Raw genomic sequence first — 19,585 nt, forward strand, 5'->3', positions numbered from 1 at the left:
AGAGAGCATAAAATAGTTAATTTTTTCTGGGACTGGTTGGTAGTCAGGGAAGTTAATACATTATTTCAACCCTGTTCCTCAGTAACGTTTTTCCTTTGGATTATTTGCGTGTCAGTTTTTTTCCTCAAAGGAAGAGTTATGCTCACGCCAAAGACCGTAAAAAGAAGTTTTCACATTCTGTGCCATATTATAAGGCAGTTTAAAATCTTCAATTTAGGTGAAAAAATAAACGGCGGTGTGAGGAAGTCTGTCTATTCATTCTTTTACTCAGGTCACCGGAGGCAGTATGCAGAGACAGGTTTTCAAAAAGCAAAAATTGCTAATTAAATGAAAAATACCAGAGATTGACACCGCACACCAGTTACGGTGTAAGTGTAAAGACCATACTGGGGACTAAAAACTTCGCTGGAGTTGCAGCGTTCTGGAAGTGGGCCAAGTACACTATCTAGAAAGAGGGGTTGCTCTTATATTCAAATATAATCAGGGCCACTGTAAATATGCAGCAAGAGAGGGCCAAATTATGCAACAGTGTTTACTAAACTATGCAGCAAGAAAATGCATGTATTGTGGCATAATGGAGCACATTTTCTGATAGTATTATTTCATTATTTCCCCATTTTTAGGTCGACCCTGGGCAGCGCATGGGCTGCTTTGCGAGGCATGCTGTATTCAGGTATGGACTTGATGCTCCGCCCACTTTGCGCTCATCTTTTCAATTGGCTCTTGCTACTGTGTTTCTAGATGATTGCTTCTGATTCGTTAATAGGCTTGTTATTTCCGCCTTAGTAACGCCTTGTCTGCATTTGTAACCTCCCATGAGGACTGGACTTTTTACTTGTGTTGTTACACAGTTTGTTGTAGCTACACGAATATCTTTAATTTAGCTGCTTTTGAAGGCACGACAGGCTCTCCCTAACCCACCCTGTTTTCATGACAGCGCGGTGCCCAATCATGGACGCAGCGCTTTTTCTTTAAAAAAACTGCTTCCTGCACAGTGCAGCACTTCTGCACACGCTATGCTGCTTAACAAATGCTTTTTATTTTTTAAAGCGGCCCAGACAGCGTTTTTACTTTAATGACGACCACACCGTACTTTAGATGAGCCGCGCCTTGAAGAAAGGGACATGGCTGGCATTAAAGTAAAAGCGTGGCATGGAGCACCCATTTTTTGGCAACTTGACAAACCTTTTTTTTTGTTGGTATAAGCGCCCCATACCGTTCTTTCACTTTAATGGCAGAAGCGCACCTTTCTTTACACGAGCCGCGTCTAAAGAAAGGAGCGTGGTCCGCTATTAAAGTCGAAGGGCGGCATGGGACACTTTTAGAAAAGAAAAAAAAACATTTTTTTGTCAACTTAAAAAATGCTTTTTTTTGTAAAAGTGCCCCATACCACGCTTACACTTTAATGGCGGCCTCGAACCTTTCTTTAGACGCGGGTCGTCTAAAGAAAGGGGCGTGGCCACTATTAAAGTGAAAGCGCGGCATAGGGTGCTTTTACGAACAAGTATTTGGAATGCAATAGGTCTCGCATTTGCAAAAGTTTAAGCTAATAACATTGTAAATGACAATGCCTATTATTTATGTTTTAAAAACCAGAACATAAATAAAAGGCATTGGCATTTACAATGCCAATTGCTCAAACTCACGTAAATGCAAGACCTATTGCATTGGAAATGCTTGTTACAATTGTTAACAATGTCTGGTCATAGGTTGAATCTAATTAGTACCAACTTAACACACAAATGTAACAACAAGCAGCAGAAAGGTGACCAGTCAGCCTTTGGAAAGGGCATTCCGCTTCACGGCAACATGTGCTGCTGCATCTGAGTAACTTTTCAACTGTTTGAGCAAGAAACTTAAGCGAGAGGTACAAACCTCTGCCCTCACAAATACATGGGTAAAAATCTCAAGCCTGCCAGTTGTTTGGTTATTCGGTTAGTAGCCATGAGTGAGGGTACCTTGCCCCAGGATAGTTTGGTAATGTTTCACGGAGTCTCCTCCTTCTGAAATCACATAGGGGGGCTAGCACCCCATAGCCGAATAAAGCATTCAGCAATGGCGCTGTAGAGCCAGCCTACCTCCCTCCAAGCTCCCTCGGTCTGATCCATTACAAGGGGGCTGCAGACCTGCCAACACTAAAAACAAAAAACAATTACAGAGTGTGACGGGCGTGGCCTTGTGCCCAGAACTACCTAAGAGACACTTCTGCACCCTCTGCCACCAAACCTCCTCCTCCTAAAAATAATCTTGCTGAGGCTGGTGCCGATGTCCTGGGGTATTTTCACACTCCTCAAAGGACATTGGCTTTGAAAAGCCTCACAAGACAAGGTGGAAATCCACTCTTTGCAGTGGTTTCCAGTTAATTTTCCCTGCCACCTAGTGATATCAGCTCCTCACCGGGTGACCGTGTGGTGGCACCGTGCAAGTTGGCAGGGCTGAGGCTGGCGTAGGGCCCAGCGAGCACCCACTCCCCAGGTTTGCCAGGGTGGGAGGGGACATCATTGGATGGGTTGTGTTACTTCAAGTCAGGATTCATTTTGAGCAGTCTGTAGTGAGACTGCCGTGGGGAATGTCGACAGCCATCCACCCTATGTTTGGTCACCCACCCACACACACACAGATGTGGACATTAATTAAACAGCTTCTGCAGAATAGTAGGATGACCCTGGATTATCAAACCCAGAGCCAGTGTCTGTATCCTCATCCATCAGCAACAGGCCCATTAGATCGGTATAGTCTTGATTTTTTTCGTAATAGCAAAATCAAACATCTACCAGAATACAAAGGAAAAAAACACCATTGTTTTACCAAATCACATTTCGCATGGGGCAACAGGAATTTTGGGCCAGCCACACAACTTTGAAGTCACATAGCCTACCAGCACATGGGTACCCTCACTGTTACACACATTTGCAAAACCCTGCACCTCAAACGTCAGTCAGTCAGTCCCAAAGCCACCGTGTGCAGTCACTCGGTGCTAGCAGTTGACAAGCTTCACTGAGAGCAGTGAAAACATTGGTTCCTGTTGCTTTCTTCCAAGCCACACGCAGAGAAGACGCTGGGCACTGAGGTCACGTGACCACTTTCAGCAGCAACATAATTATTATTTTAACCTCTTTCCAGGAGCACGGAATTATTTCCTGGATAATTCCCTCCGAGTCCGTAATGGCAGGCCTCAGCTCAGTGGGCAGGTAATAAGCCACGAGCCTGACTAAAAGCAGGCGCTTCACCCACTGCCCGCAGCTGACAATTACAGCACGTGACCAGGTTACCTTGGCGTGAAAGGCCCGCTGTGCGTGTGCGTGCTACGCATCAGCGCGCACGCAGAAGCCTGACCTCTACGTTTACGCTGACTGCTGACCCGAGGTAGGTCGGCTCCTTGGTTCATGGCGTGCTGACATGGATTGCCAACGCTTCCGCGCGAAGCCTGCTTCTCTTTGCGCACGGTGACCTCTGATGTCCTGCAGCTATGGAAACAGAGGGGCGACATCGTGTGCGACAGCTGTCAGCGGGACAACATCCCCATAAGAAGCAGACTTTCTTCAAAACAAGGAAATATAAAGAATTATCAGATGGTCAATTTCGACCCCCTTGTCAGGTGACAACATGTTTAATGAGCAAAAACGAAGCAGACCTGATTGTTTTAACAAATTAGTTTTCTCAAGATTCCCCGTTCCATTCACTAGTAGCTTGTCCAGGCCAGGTCTTTTCTTTACATTCTGGAATTTATAGTCCTAAAACTCCATTATAAATGCTTAACTTCGAGCATTGGAATGCAAAGAAAACAAGCATTTGCTATGCAATACGTCTCGCACTACTAAAAGTATGAGCTATTGGCGTTGCTAATAATAATGCAACACCAACAGCTCAAATATTCAGTAATGCAAGACCTATTGCATTGCAAATGTTTATTTAATTGTGTGTTTTTTAACCGGTAATACAACCAGTGGCCGGAGCAAAGAGTGCCAGTGTTAACCGGAGTTAACCTGTCAGAGACCTGTAGAGCAGCTACATGGGCCTCAGCTCAAACTTTTGGGTAACACTATCTTATTGGGAGTGTTAAGGAGAGAAAATCAATTGGAGGAGAATGTGTTGAATGCAGTATTTTCCACATAATTTGATTGTGTTACAGTTACACTGAAAATGTACTGGGCATAATTGGTGTAATGTGTTTTTAATATTTTTGTATGTTTTTAGGTTGGACGTGAAGGTCATCTATTTGCTCGGGTAAACGTCAAAAGTAATGATTGAGACGAGGACAGGGGATGTAGGGATAACCCTCGGTAACTTACCGGTACATTTCATTATCCTTAGCCCCTGCCGTCCTCGTCACAGTCATTATGACCCACCCTACCAGTTGGCCTTCATATGGCTTGATATTGGCAGAAACTGATGTGGGCAGGAGACTGGGTATACTACCCTAAGGTGGGTGGGGTTACCCCACCAATTTCAGTCTTTTTCTCCTGGTTGACATGGAGTTCACCTCAAAAGTAATGACTTTAACGAGGAAAGTAGGGATGCTGGATAATTAAGTATACTGGTAAGTAACGGAGCATTACTTTTGATATCTCACAAAAAAATTCAATATGAGGCCATGCTTTGTTCAGCTGCCTAGTGTTATGTAGGAGACTTTCAGCCCGTGCTGGCTTTTTATCCAGCAGTTCTTTGCAGCAGCGGCCAGTGCAGGTAAGGGCGGTGGGGCCGTGTAAGAGGGGATTTCGACAGACGACGATGAGGGAAAATTAATTATTTAATTTTCCCTCGTGGTCGGCTGTCAAATCCACCCCCCCCCCCAAAAAAAAAAAAAACCCAGCCCCACCACTCTTACCTGCCCGGGCCGCAACTGGCTCTTTGCTCTCCAATTCCTCTTTGGAGAGGAGTTGGCCGAGCGGCTAGGGCGCTCGACCTCGGACCTGGGGAACTGGGTTAGAGTCTCGGGAATGACGCTGAACATCCTGTGATTCTGGGCAAATCACTTAATCTCCCCGTGCCTAACAAAGAATGAATGTGTGTCCTAATGTAACGTAACTGGTGCTATGTAAAGTGCTCTGATACCTGATTGGATTCGGGTCAAGTTCGTGCTATATAAAACTCTGCAAAAAAAAACTACAAAAACAAACTGTGGTTTTTGAATATATATGATAACGGTAAAAGCAAAACTATAGATACAAAAATGAAACAGGCTGTTGGCTCAGATAGCATTGAAGGGCTATATCCAGTGCTTAATTTGAGCTGGTGGTTTCCGGTGGCTGCGCCGGCACTTAATTTTCAACACTGACGCTTCTGATAGTCTGCCAAAAGGTGGCGCTGTCAGGCTAATTTATAGATGACCACAACAGTTAATTATTAATTCAATATACATTAAAAAAATACTATTACCTGCCACACAAGCAATTCATGTAGCTTTGGGGGCCTGAAATAGTCTGAATTGTCACACTTGTAGGTGTGTGATGTTAAGTAGTTGTGTTGTTACCATCATTGGCAGCACGGCAGGGGCAATGTGTGGTGCCAGCTGCCATGGCCTCCCAACGAGAGCCAAGCAGGCAATTACTTTTTTTGACAAATTAAGCACTGCCTGTATCATATGAAATTATGCCAATTGGCAGCTGTGGCTTTGTCTCTCGGGTTTCCTAGCTGAGTGGTGCAAAAGGTGCATGCAAACTTCACGATTCAGCAGCTGCCAAAAAACCGCAGGTCATGTGCTACAACTGGTCACTCTGGATTTGTAAGCCTCTGCTTGCATAGAAGAAAATAAACAATTCAAACTGACTTTGGATAGAGAGAGATGACTGACTGAAGGGGTAACATGTGACACAGGGTGCTTATGCAGCTGAGCTACACTTGTGGAAGACCATACTTAACAATTAACCTTTTGTGAGGTGGTATGCACAAAGCTACACACTTGTCACTCTTCATCCCCCTTAATCACTTGAAAAGCTGCATCTACAGTGAGAAAATAGCAAATACAGCTGAACACAGTGTATGGATACATACGTTTAACAGTATAACATTGTTTTGGTCTTCTTTTACATTTGTATTTAATAAAGCTAGATGGCTTTTTTGCTACTAAATTACCATTACTACATTGTATGCAGCATTCTTTTTTTTATACCGTTTGTAAAACACGACTAATGCAAGCAAGCATTGGCAACGTTGATAGATGTGGCTTTTTGTTACAGCCAGTATTTGATAATAGTGGTGACTGTGTGTGCTGGCCCCAGCTGTCTTCGAACGAGAATCCTGTGATGAAGCAGCACATTGGGCTACAACAATACAGAGCTGAGAGAAGGTCCGCTTTGTTGAACAGAGTGTGTTAGCAGAGATGAGATGTATCATTAAATAAAAAAGTGTTACGAAAAGGAGTCAGATAATGAGATTTACGTTGTAAGTGGTGAACTTAAAAAGTATACACCGCAAAATACTGACTAGTAGATACTTCTGTACTCCTTCTAGGTACAATGTTATCATGACAGCACCGTAGAAGAAAGGAACTTGCAAGGATGTTTAGTGTGGGGGGACCACATTAGGTTAGGACCACATTTCCATAGGATATTTTTTGTTTTGCTATAACTTTGGCACAGTTTGACGAATCTTCACGAACATTTAAAAAAAAAAAAAAAGTTCATAGACCCCAGCTCCTTCCTGGAAAGCTTTGGGGTGTTCCATCAGACATAGGCCGAGACAAAGGGGGTGGGTCCTAAAACAAATTTTTCCCATGCAAATTTTCATAGGAAAATTGAACAGTGGTACTACAAAAAAGCGGTACTGCAAAATCACATGAACTGAATTACACCAAATTTAGCAGAAAGCTAGATCTTGGTCCAGAAAGTGTGCCTTTTGTGATTTGGTATAAATCCGTTTAGTAGTTTTTGACAAATTAAGGTGTAAAATGTATTTATATATCACATTGCAGAGGATCTGTTGAGCCAACAGATCTGATTGACTGCTACCACATCAACAAAGATGTGGGGGCTCCAATTTTTTAACTCTGGGACTTAGCACCTGTCCTGAAAATAAGTGAAGAAAAAAAAAAAAGACACTGGGATAGGGTAGTGGTACCCAACTCTTCTAGGCGTTTTGGCGGGGGAGTCACAGAGGACCCCCCCCCCCCCCCATGGTATTTGTTTACAAAAAAATACCATAAATTTGTGGAGGATCCGCAGTGAAATAAATAAGTGTAAAAAATGTGAGCTCCCACCCTTTTTGAAAAATTGCATTCCCCCCCCCCCCCCCCCCCGCCACCGACTCAGGGTGAGCCAGGGCCCAGAGGGAGAGTGAGATATTATTTTTGGGGAAGGGGGTATGAGCCCTTCCAGAGCTGATTTCGGCCTTGTGGACCTGATCTCCTATAGGCCCCCATTTTTAAGAGTGGGGAGGGGGCATCCCTGAGGCATAATCCATCCCCCAGGGCATGTGTTGTTTTCTTGGGTGGGGGGGTGTATGGCCTTTCTCTCCAAGTCATTTTCATCCTTGAAGACCCCATCTCCTGGGCTCAAATGGCTCCTGCGCAGAAGCAAACTTTTTCTTTTTTCCCCTGCCCGCGAGCTCGAGCAGGGAAAAATGATGGCTCCCACTGTGAGAAGAAATGAAAAATACACTACCACAAGGTGGGAGCAAACTGGTTGCCAGCTCCTGCTAGCACCCAGGATGAGTGCTAGCCTGGTCACCAGTAGTGGCCATGAGGCCCAGGGGCTCCCCCGGTAGCCCCCAAGTTATTTAAAAGATGTGGGTGCCCTGGGTGGGCATTGGGGCAGCCAAAATATAATAATAAATGCCACAGAAATGAAAGAAAGAATAAGGAATGAGTGTCCGGAGCTGCTCATTTATTATTTACTGGTTGGAGAAGGCACACCTAATAATGCCATTTGTGGGCTAATTTAAATATATTTGGATGCATGGTGGTACCCTAATCTGCACAGGGACACCAGCAGCATATTGTTTAACTGTTGTGGGGGGCTGCAGGGAGTACTGCAGCCTTCCAGAAATGCTTAAACAAATTAACTGTTTTCTGGGGTCTACATGACATGACCCCAGGAAAAGTTGATAAAAATTTTTAAGCATTCCAAAACCGGAGGTTTTACTCTTCATCTTGGGAATGTATGGACCCCTTGTGGTTTGGTGTATGGCTGCAAAATGTTGCTTGAAGTGTTTAAAAGAAAGACTCTGACAAAAGTTTAATTTTGTTTCCATTTTAAATGTTTTATTTAAATAATTATTTACAGACATTGCAAAAACTCCTTGACAAAACCAATTGGCCTGCCTCTTATTTAGTGACAGGAATTTACTTAAAAAAAAAAAGCCCTAGAAATTCACTGAAAAAACAAAGATTATAGTGACAGCTAAGTATTAAAAAACAAAAGCTTAGAAATTCACAAAAAAAAATCGAAGGTTAAAGGAGGATATAGTTATGTGAAAATGTCCTTAAAAACACATGGTTTTAAACCCCCCAAAAAATGAAATTCACCAGTAATCTTTATATTTGTAACTCGTTCCCTAAAGTAAGTATAACTCATGCCCTTGCCAGACGCTGGTAATTACCTCACATAATACATCACTTGTGACATGTTCTATGACATCATTGACAACACTGTGCATGGCTGTAGTGTGAGTTTATTGCTACTTTAGGGCACAAGTTATCGTTACTCGAGATAGCGATAATTGGTGAATTTCAGTGGCTGTCTTTGTTTAAAACCATGTGTTTTAACTGACATTTTCATCTAACTATAACGTCACTTTAACCTTTTTTTTTTCAGTGAATATATCTATATACTCAAATCTAATACTTGTTTCGAAAAGTACAAAATAAAAGGTTGGTGAACCACCTTCAGGCACAGCAGTGATGTTTATTAACAGTGTGAGCAAGGCGATTGAGGCTGAAACACGCTGGGATTCGTGGTAACCATGGATTGCAAGTTAACATCAGTGCCGTACCAGAGAGTGCCTTGAATTGTTCTGTACTTTAGAAACAAATATAGGATTTAAAAATATTGAAAAAGGTTGGAGCCACTCTGTGCATTACACTGCATTCTCTCAATCCCAGAGAATACAGATAAAAAAATACATCCATAATTCTTTCTTGAAGGGTTAATTGTAAACCATTAGAAACATATAGCAAAGTGAAAATAAAGCAAACTCCCACACAGAAAATAAAACTAAGTTGGTATCGGAGGAAGCAATTATTTCCTATATAGTCACAATAACCCAAAAGATTAATTTGCAATTAAAACTGTCATTCAAAATATTGACCCTAAATGTTGGAGATGCTAGTTTCCTTAACAGATGTTTAATATGTAAACCAAATAACAGAATATTCAGGACACACCGCTTCCATTTCAGAGGTAAAGAGTCATAAAGGGAGTGGTACAGATCATTTGGGACATCGTAGACTTTTGAATTTGTCAAATTAAATCTTGGGGTTTTATAATGAACTTTCATAGATAATGCAGATTATCGTTGCTCTATTTTAGAAAGTCACATAGCTCTAAGATGTTCTTCCATAGCAAAACAATTCACACTGACTTTTTAGCTTGAGAAACATTTATTTCTGGGCTAGCTTTGCCATGCCGAGAAACTGTGTCAGAATGAGGTTCAGTAGAACATTTCCAATTTTGCAAAACTATTTATTGTTACTAACATAATTCCTTTTCAAGGCACAGTTGTTGCTCTTTTTCTGGAAGTGGCCAATTTGTGATATATTTAAAATAAATGTTCTTGATAGTGAGTTTTATATTAATATTCAATATACTGTTTTCAGTAGCACTGATTTCCCCTAAGACTTGCAGAAACTCATTTTAGGACTATCGGCAAAAGATTAATACAATAGAGATAACAGTTATACCGATGAGACTTCAAATATTACAAAACGTATTTAATTTGGGTAATAACAATCTCTATTTTAACCTGGATTTGGAAATGACCTGCTACATCTGTCACCCCAAAACATCATGACTGATATTGAACAAACTGAATATTCAATTTAGAAAAGATGGAATGGTTTACAAATATGAGGGAGTATCACTGTGCTTTCACTCTGCATCAATCTCTCCTCTGGTCTAAACCCAACATGCACAAAAACCCAAAAGAGGTTTATAGTGAAAACAGATTTTGCATTTTCACCCTTTATTTCGGTACCAAACGAAGGCCTCCATATAATTGCACACGCCATAGGAGCTGTGCCAAGCAGGTTTCCAAAGCACGGACGTTCCTATATGGGATAATCCCAAAATTCTCTTGCATAATGAATTTTTCTGTTTTGGAAAGCTGTATAAATCACAGTATAAGATTGATCAAAGAAATAACACCTCAAAATGAATCTATTTTTATTAAAGAAAAAGTATGATCTCTTATGGAAATATCTACACCCAGGAGAAACGCTCAGATGAAGTAAACATACCATTTGCCATCTTAAATTGAGAACTATGGCTGTTCTTCAAGTTATCTTCATAAATACAAAGATTCACAGCAAAAGTATTTTGATTTCTAATCCTTATGGGAATCTTGGTTGTAATAAGACTATTGCTTACACACAAAAGTGAATGGGAACTTGAACTAAACACTGGAATATTGGAAAATGACTGCCTTAAATAATTGAAGATCTTCTAAAAGTGAGTACTGATATGCAAACTGTTCTAACTCGACACAAAAATACTAAAAAAAAACATACACTTCATATAAACAAACAGGAAGTAAAGTATAACTCATATACCAAGTGAGCAAGAAGTAAATACTCACAAAACAAACACCTAAAAATTGCAAACATAAAAAAAAAATCCTAGCATCAACAAAACGTAAAATTTAAAGACTTAGAACAAGCATGCACCAACAAGCTCCTGCAAATACTAAATTAAATGCAACAAAACCTATATTTACAGAATATAACAGGGCATTACAGAACATTAAAACTAAATACTTTGATACCTACAACACCATAAAGAAGTCAATGTTTCTTATTATACAGTACAGGGTACCAACTTATGCTCTCCTGCATAAGAGCATCTCACTTCCCATGTCCATAAGTCAGTAGCTCGTTTAGATAATATCTTTTCTTTGAGTTCTGGTACTTGCAGTGCTGATTTTATAATGAGATAGACATGACTAGAAGTTCCAGACTGCAAAGAAATAAAACCTGGACAGGATGAACTACTCATGTATGGACCGGGTAAACTTAAGCACACACTACAGAGCGCAGAACAGCAGCCATTTTAATCATGTGCACCAAGGACCACTATCCTGGCCCACATTCATGTGGCTGTGTATTGTGCCACACAAACACCACACACAGCAGTTCAGTCTTGTGGTCTCATACAAAGCAAAACTTGGGGCTTTGGACCTTATACAATGAGGATGAAAGTATTGTGAACTTTGTTACTAGTTTCAGGGCCATAGCAAGGTAGTAGCGGCTAATACCGGGTATCAGTGGTGAGTGGAGCGAGGGGGTAAAAAAAAAAAAGGTAAACAGAAAAACGAAAAAAAAAAAAAACGTACCTTGTTGTCGGCGGCCACATCTCTTCCGTCCTTGTAGACAAAGGAACAGGAAGCACCTAGGCTTCTAGACTCCTGTAGCCAATCACAACGCTACTGATAGCACTGTTGTGATTGGTCTGAGCGCTGTGGCTTGGCGCTCAGACGGAGAATGGAAGGCTGGGCATGTTCCTCACCAGGCTGTGTATTACAGCCTGGTGGGGAACATGCACAGTGCGTAGGACTGTTTGGTCGGCCCAAGACAGCTGGCCAAGCAGTCATGCGTACTTGGGGAGTGCCAACACTCCTCCCCTGCTCTGTGGGTGGCCCAGCTACGCCCCGCACCTGGAAATCACTACATAAAAATAAAATGATAATAACCTGGCGTTATCTTTTTATTTTTCTTGTGGGGCGACGCTCCTCCGCCATAGCGGAAGAGCCGCCACTGAAGCAACGGCAGCAGAACACTGCACGCAAGCAGGGAAAATAGTCTGCCTGGGTAACTGAGGTGTTGTGGGCCCCTGACAACCAAGGGCCCAGTGTTACTGCAGTTTCTGCACTAACAACAGCTTACTCCATGTCACTTGGAAACAGTTGTGCCAGGCCTAAGCTTTTGTTTTCATGCACGCCAACATGACTGGTGGAATGAAGGCCGCTGCTCCCAAGCTGCACCGGTTTATCAGAAAGCCGACATCTGAAAACAAGATGGCACCGTTACCCGCAGTAATGTCGTGTAGAACAGCGCAAGCAGCTTTTCTTGCCCCCGTGAACAGTGTAACGCAGTTGCAAATGCCCTTACATGAAGGACATGGCATTAGTATCAAGTATGGTTGGCACATAAGAGCTGGGGCTGCCCTAAAAAATGGGGAAAAATCTGGAACTCATGGGAAACGTACAGGGCCTGAAGAGGGGGAGGGCGGGACTAAAGGGGAGGAGGGACATTTGGACGGCCTGGGCAATGCCCACACGAGGTGAACTGATATGTGGAAATGTATGTATCTCACTCCTATAATTGCCCGGAAAGGTTTTGCTTATTATCTATTGTCTGAACTGATGTACTGCGCATGTTTCAATAAACAGAAGTTGAATCTACCCAGCTTTCTGGAGGTTCTGGCCTGTCAGGAGGTATCCCGAGGAGCCATTAACCCATACTCAAGGCTACTGTCCTTTCCAAGGACCTGCCCTGTCGGTAAGTCTCCAGATTGTAGTAGGCGAGCCTGACTTCACCCCAGCCCCACTGACCTCAGGAGATCACTCGTTTTGCCTATGCACCTGCCTAGAAACAGATCCCATGCTCGCCCCACTAGAATGAACCCCCCACGCTTGCAAGCTGGTTACAGACCCACCTGCAGCGCGGATCCGCCATGATGGCGTTAACGATGGAGCCGAGCTCTCGGGGGTCGCCTCGGAACAGCTTTTCCGAATTAGCCTCCCTCTTCGCTGCCCGCCTCCCCCCAGAGGGAACGTTCCAAATTACATTTGCTTCTGTTAGTAATCAGCGAAAACATTACTGGCAAATCCTGAAGGCAGCGGGCGGGCCTGGTGCAGCTGCAAAGGATTCATTCCCAGCGGCTCGACGCCCCTCGCTGCATGTGGGGGCTCTTACTGTGAAGGAACAGCACTGAACATTCATCCGCCACACACAAGGAGGTGGAGTGTTTCTAGCTCCCACAAATAGCACTTATTAGTACCCAAACAAATGCAATGCATGGCTACAGAGTGGCCCTTGGTCATGTGTGACAGCTTAGACCAGACCTTGCTTTTTTAGGCAACAGCATATTGCATTCTGGAACTTGTAGTTTACAGTTTTGTGGTTAGCATAGCTTAAAAAACAATGGAATGCAAAATGCTACGGGTAAAAAAATAAATTAAAAAAATACCTGGGCCACCATGTGGGTTTCTTAACCATGCCTAGCCTTTTACTTAACTTAATTTTCACTCCTAAAAAGTGCACGCCTACACTATAACTGAAAAATTAAAGTGACAAGTCCCAGGATGCAAGGATGTGTTAAATGCCCGTATTGACTAGGCATCACATATGCCTTGCTTTTGCTTGCCAGCCATTCAGTGCTGACACCGGCAACATTGCAATGCTCGTCACCGACGTGATGCGCAAAAGATTTTCTCATCATAATGGACTTTTCTAGCATCAAACTCTCATCATTGAAAATGGTCTCCATCTGCTCTAGACAGTCCTAAGTCATTAAGATGGCCATCCTTGACCCGGTTTCCAGTGCTGATCTTTTAGCCTACAAATCACTGCCTTCTGGTGTTTTAGTTCAAATGAAACAAACCAAGACTGCAACTCCCAGAGTGCATTGGGTTGTCGCATGAAAGCCCATGTCTGGAAAGTGTGTCAGTGATGACATGGAGTCTTGCCTTTTTCTATGCGTGGCTCTAAGCTTCCTATCACAGGTTTCAGGTGTCATGGTGGTAGTGACGGGAACAGAAGGTGACCAGCGCTCTGGAAGCACAGATTTCTTTCTGTAATTTCAGTGCCTTGGCCTTCCCTTACCCCATCAGTAATAAAGGGGAGGCTGTCTTCAGAGACAAAGCTCTCAGGTGTGCCAGTTCCATGCACCAGTAACACATCAATTTCAGGATTCAGATTCCAACATTTTTATTCCTGTTCATTCTATTACAAAAACAAGACTACATGTCCCAGAATGCAAATCACAATCCTGGCCAGGATGTGCTTCTTGCGCAGGTAGCTGGGAAGCTTGATGCAAGATCTCACCTCTTCTGCCCCTGGTATTTCTGTGATTGGACGTCCGTGGAAGAGGATGGAGGAAAATTGGCGAGCTCAAAGTAGGGTGGCAAGACATCCCAGATTTCCCGGTCAGTCCCAGATTTCAGAGAACTGCGCTTCAAAAGTCTAAAATAATTTACGTCATTAATGGGTTTCTTTCATGCAGCCCAGGAGGAGGTCAGTGGCTGCATGCTCCTAGCAGAGGGGACATGGATGGGTGGTGGGCCGGTCATAGGTAATGTTACCTAAACATAGTCTTGTAAATGTGTACTCATATATCTACTCTGACCCTCTGCACTATATCTAGATAGATAGATAGATAGATAGATATTCATCCCACCTCCTCACTGAGAGAGGCCAAATGCAGAAATAAGACTAGAGACTTTAGTCCTACTTTTATGTCTTGCTTTGCCCGGTTTTTGCTTCTCAAAATCTGGGCACCTTAGCTCCAAGGGGCGGGACAATAGAGATGGACTAGGTTTAACCCATCACTGACAGCAGGGCTGCATCCTGCATGGAACCTCTCAAGGGTAGAGCAATGGGGCAAAATGAGACCGTCCATGGGGGCAGCTCGTCATCTGGATGGCGGAGGGGGGCGTCGCTGCCCCACACTGCAAGCACTTCACATTTAGGAAACAACAATGTAGCAATCGGCATCATATATCAAAAAAACAGACGATCAAGGTATGAAATGGCAAAGTTCAGGGAGGAGGTCAGAGGTGACGCCCAGCAAGGGTCAGGGGCCAACCAGAGCACCGGAGGGGAGGGCAGGAAAGGTTGAGGGCTTACGTTTAGGGCATTAATCAAAGGCGCAAGCTGTGTGTGCAGACAGACCCCAATTAATGGCAGTAAGCAGGAGACACGCCGCTGAATGTTTTAATTAGCACTCCAGGGACTCTTTCTCCACCAAAGGCCAGTGCTGGTGAGTTCCCAGTGAAGAGCGCGCGAGGGAAGGACTGGCCCCCACAGAAATGCCCCTCGAGCAGCACACGGTATCAAGGCGATGAGTCAAAAACCAAAAGCAGCCATTGACAAAGCCAATAGATTGTTACTTTTAATACTGTAAAGCAGAGGATTTTAACCTTTTGACTTCTGTGGACACCCCCACTGAGTCATTACTGGAATCCGGAGACCCCCACTGAGTCATTATTGGAAGCTGGGGATCCTCGGCCTACGCAATTTCTATGATTCGAACTTTAACAAATACACAAAAATGCAAAAACAGGTATGCTCCAAACAAATGATCAAATATTGAAATATTTAAATAATTCACAATCCAATATAGAAAATGTTTTCACGTTTTGAATTTTGCTTCATTATTTGCATATGTGTTATTCATTTTAATGTATTCATTTAAATATGGTTTAATTTGGTAACAGACCCCCGCAGACCCCAGAGTAGGCGTGCCGACACCCAGGGCTCCTCAGCCCACGGGTTACAAACCACTGGTGTGAAGAATTCTCCTATCTGGCCAAAGGGTAGTGGAGGAGGCTGTCAGACACTGCAATAGGTAAAGATATGGGCTCCATGAAGGGGCGGCGAGAGGGGGGCAGCAACAGAGCTCATCCACTCCAGTTTTAGAGAGCAGAACTGTCCCTCAATTTATAAAGATCCCTCCTGAGGGTCAGAAGTCAGGCACCAGTGTTCAGCAGTGAGCCCTCCCTTAAACCATGCACCTTCATGTTAGTAAAGACTACGATGCTGCTGAGCGTTTACCATTTCATAACTGGCTAATGGCCTCCTGTTATGTCTGGCACCCCCCCCCCCCCCCGACTAGTTCTATGTTTTAGGCCTCGCCTAACAGACAGCACAAGTTATCAAGTTGTGAAAGACCTTTTGTGATCTTACTGTGGGTTTAGAGACCACACATAGTCTACCATTGGTTGACCTTTTTGGTGACTCGCAGTTGTTTGCCTCTTTTTGTGTATATCCCTCACTGCAGCACAGTCTGTTTCTGAGCCTTTTGATTGGCTGACTTGCATTATTCCACTGCTCACATTTAGGGAGCTGCTTTTTCTTTTTTATTCTGCACTCCATGAGAGTGCATGTGTTTTCTAGCTATACTCGTCTTGTACAACTCCCCCACTACAAACGCTTTCCACATCCCCAGACCTGTGTTGCTCCCCACTCATCCCAGCTTGCCTGTAAAACACAGCACCATTGTTATTTTTCCAGGGTGTGGATGCAGAACAGAAATTAAGGTTCTTTTTGCTTTATCTCCTGAATTTAACCTATTGCATGAAAGCAAAAGCTTTGGCACAGAAAGTAATTTATGACGCTTGGGGAAGGACCATTTGCTGCAAGTATTCAGATGGCCTCTAACGCAGAAGGTGAACTTAGCATGACACTTCTAATGGAGGCCCATACATCTTCTCCCTGTGCTTCTACAGAAGACTAAATGGCTGAATCACGTGGAAATTAATTTAGGCTTTGGCAAGCTTTCCTCTTTACATTCTAACACCACCTTATTCTTTCCATTGTTTAGAATTTCTTAAGTGAAAAGTACCATTTATAACGAAATTTCCCTTACAAGGATTCACCTTGTTCTTGGATATGATGCCCACAGTGATCTTTGTTCTGATAGAAAGAATATGGTTCTTTTCAGTCAGCGTGGCCCCTCCAGCTACCCTGATTTTTAGACCAACAGTCCTTAGTGTGCTTAGTATACCACTTCCAATTGCATGTTTCAGATGAACCATTTTGTGTTCACAAGTACACATAGCTGCAGAGTGTTACCCAACTCTAAAAGGTATGTCATATATGGTATGTTATACAGTACAGGAGAATCAGTAGTAATGTTTGTTTACTTTCATCAGGACTTGAAGGCATGAGACAAGTCAATGCTACATCCAACAGAGGGTAAGTGTGCAGTGGTATCTATTTTCCCCCCGATTCCTCTTTCCCCCTGAAAACTTAGGAGTGGCTGTAGGACTCTTTGGAGTGCAAGGTGGATGAGACAGAGCAGTATCGAAGTTCAGCCATCCCGCAGTGGAACCGTGAGCCTGGCATAGGGCTGCCTATAGTTTTCACTATGTTATCCATTTCTACCTTGGTTAAGACTACCAGATGAGTGCATGTCACCAAGACTGCAGTGCTCCAGTCTGACCATTCATCTAACAACCCAATGCATTATGGGAAATGTAATTCTGAATCACTTCAATAGATCAAATATAACTAAAGCACATGAACATATTGATTTGTAAAAGAAAAGCGTAGGACTGGAATATTGTTTGCTTTGTGACCTGGTGTCCTCTGATGACCTCAACCTTGATGAGCGCATGGCACTGACGAGCAGGAACAAAACCACTCAAAACAAAGCAGCAAGAGTCATATGCAACACAATGGTCCAGCACACTTAATTTAAGTCAAAGCTTTACAAAAGTAACTAATATAATTTAAACATTTGTGAATCAAATATCAAGATCAAAAATGGAAATTCAGCAGAGTTATTCTTTCAAATCCTTAATTGATGACTTCTTTTTTTTTCTTTTTTCAGACTAGATAAAAGAACGTATCCAACGCGTTTCGTCCTCGCAGACTTCTTCAGGGCAATATACACTGTCTGTGGTTCTTGACTGGCTTTGCTGCTGTGTATGAATTCTACTTCTAAAATCTGATCATGTGTGATTGTATCCGATATTTCAAAGATAGTGTAGGGTATTAGTATACCCTCATTTGCCAAGTTATCGTAATTGACCTCCAGCCAATTCCAAAGGTGAAAGCATCCTCTAAGTTATTCCATAGGTAATTCTATCAGCGTGTAAGCCGGCATGGTAGCGTGGCGTCCAATGTTCTTGTGAAAGTAAAATAATTTTTTTTTTTAAAGCAGCAAGAGTCATTCTCAATGTTTAACCTCACAATCCTATTACAGAAGCAAAATGAAAAAGAGGTACCGTTTGCCTGTTGAAGCTAAAGTACAATTCAGACCCCATTTACCTTCCTCACAGAGCGACTCATGCCAAAACCCCTTATACCTTACGCCCCAGTATATAGCTCCTAGACCAGCGGTTCTTAACGTGTGGTCCAAGGACCCTTAGGAGTCCGCGATTCCTTCTCAGAATGTCCGCAACAGCTTAGAAAATGAAATAATATCAACAGGTTAACAATGTGGATATAAAGAAGCAAAATGTAAAATGTAAAATTTAAAACATTTTAAAAAATGAGAATGAATTTGAAATTGTTGGCTAAAAATTAAGTTGATGTCTTCTGATTGATATGCGGGAGCAATACAAGTGCATTAAATAGAATATAGTATGGACAATGGGTGGCCTCAATGGATTTTGGAGAGCTCCAATCTTACTTTTAAAATGTACATTTTTTAATATTTGTTTGTGAATTAAATTAAAAATGTCTTCAATTTGTGTGTTTATCTTAAGAATTCTCATTTCTGTATTGTTTTGCTGGGCAAATTAGCAAAATTGTTTTGGCCGGGTTCTCGAGATTCCAATAATGATTCAGTGGTGGTCCCAGATTCTAGTAATGATTAAGTGGGGTTCCTCAGAAGTCATAAGGTTAACAACCACTAGTTTAGACAACTCCTATCATTAAAATATTTTGCTGACTGAAATGGGGTAGTGGAAGCTCCGCAATCTGGGCTGCGAAAATATGGAACTCCTCTGTGTCAAAGGTCCTCAAGTTTTCCAGGTTGTTGTGTGAATAGCTAACTGAGCCCATGCGTTTTATTTGCATTCTTAGAGTCAAGTGGTAACACTATTTACAAATATACATGAGAATAATAAGAAATAGCACACAAGTCTAACTAAAACGCTACAGATTTCTGGGAAGAAACTTTAATCTTAAAGAATACATCACTGTGGGGAAATCCCCAAAGCAAAGACAAAGGATCACCAAATACAAACTAAGTAACTAGAAATCAGTCAATCAGGATTTGTAGAGCGTGGCTGCTTCACCCATGATGTTCTCGAGGTGCTGGGAGATCCTTCTACCTGTTCTCCTATTGGTTGAACATCCAGGTCTTGAGCAGGGTAAGGGCTGCTGTTTCTTCACGGTCTAGCAGAATTCTGATGTTATCCGTGGCTGCGACTAGGGCTGTCTTGGTGCTGTGGTTTGCTCTGAAGCTGGATTGAGAGGGGTCCAGAAGGTTGTGGTTCTCCAGATGTCTGTTGAGCTGGATGCTGATGGATTTCTTTATGTCTTTGGTTGAGAAAGTGAACAGGGAGAAGGGTTGGTAGTTCTTAGGTTCTCCTGGGTCAGCGGATGGCTTCTTCAGCAGCTGCTTCACGTCGGCATGTTTCCATTTCTACGGGAAGTGGGCTGTGGTTATAGAAGAGTTGAGGACCTTGGTGAGTTATTTGCTGATGGGTTGATTGCGGAGGCTGACTATATGGTGTGGGCAGGTGTCTGCTGGGGCTCCGG

At 42.9% G+C, this 19,585-nt stretch overlaps 1 protein-coding gene and 1 long non-coding RNA gene across 7 annotated transcripts in view; one reads left to right on the top strand and one right to left on the bottom strand.

Moving 5' to 3' along the window:
• GSE1 (Gse1 coiled-coil protein) overlaps positions 1 to 19,585 on the bottom strand; it is a 1,027,427-nt gene that overhangs the window by 435,265 nt on the left and 572,577 nt on the right. The window lies entirely within an intron of this gene.
• Positions 624 to 19,366, top strand: LOC146776490 (uncharacterized). Its single transcript, XR_014972376.1, has 3 exons — positions 624 to 673; positions 17,026 to 17,068; positions 17,706 to 19,366. It is a non-coding gene; the product is annotated as an uncharacterized LOC146776490 (long non-coding RNA).

This window comes from Triturus cristatus, chromosome 12, assembly GCF_964204655.1.
Source record: "Triturus cristatus chromosome 12, aTriCri1.1, whole genome shotgun sequence".
NCBI lineage: Eukaryota > Metazoa > Chordata > Amphibia > Caudata > Salamandridae > Triturus > Triturus cristatus.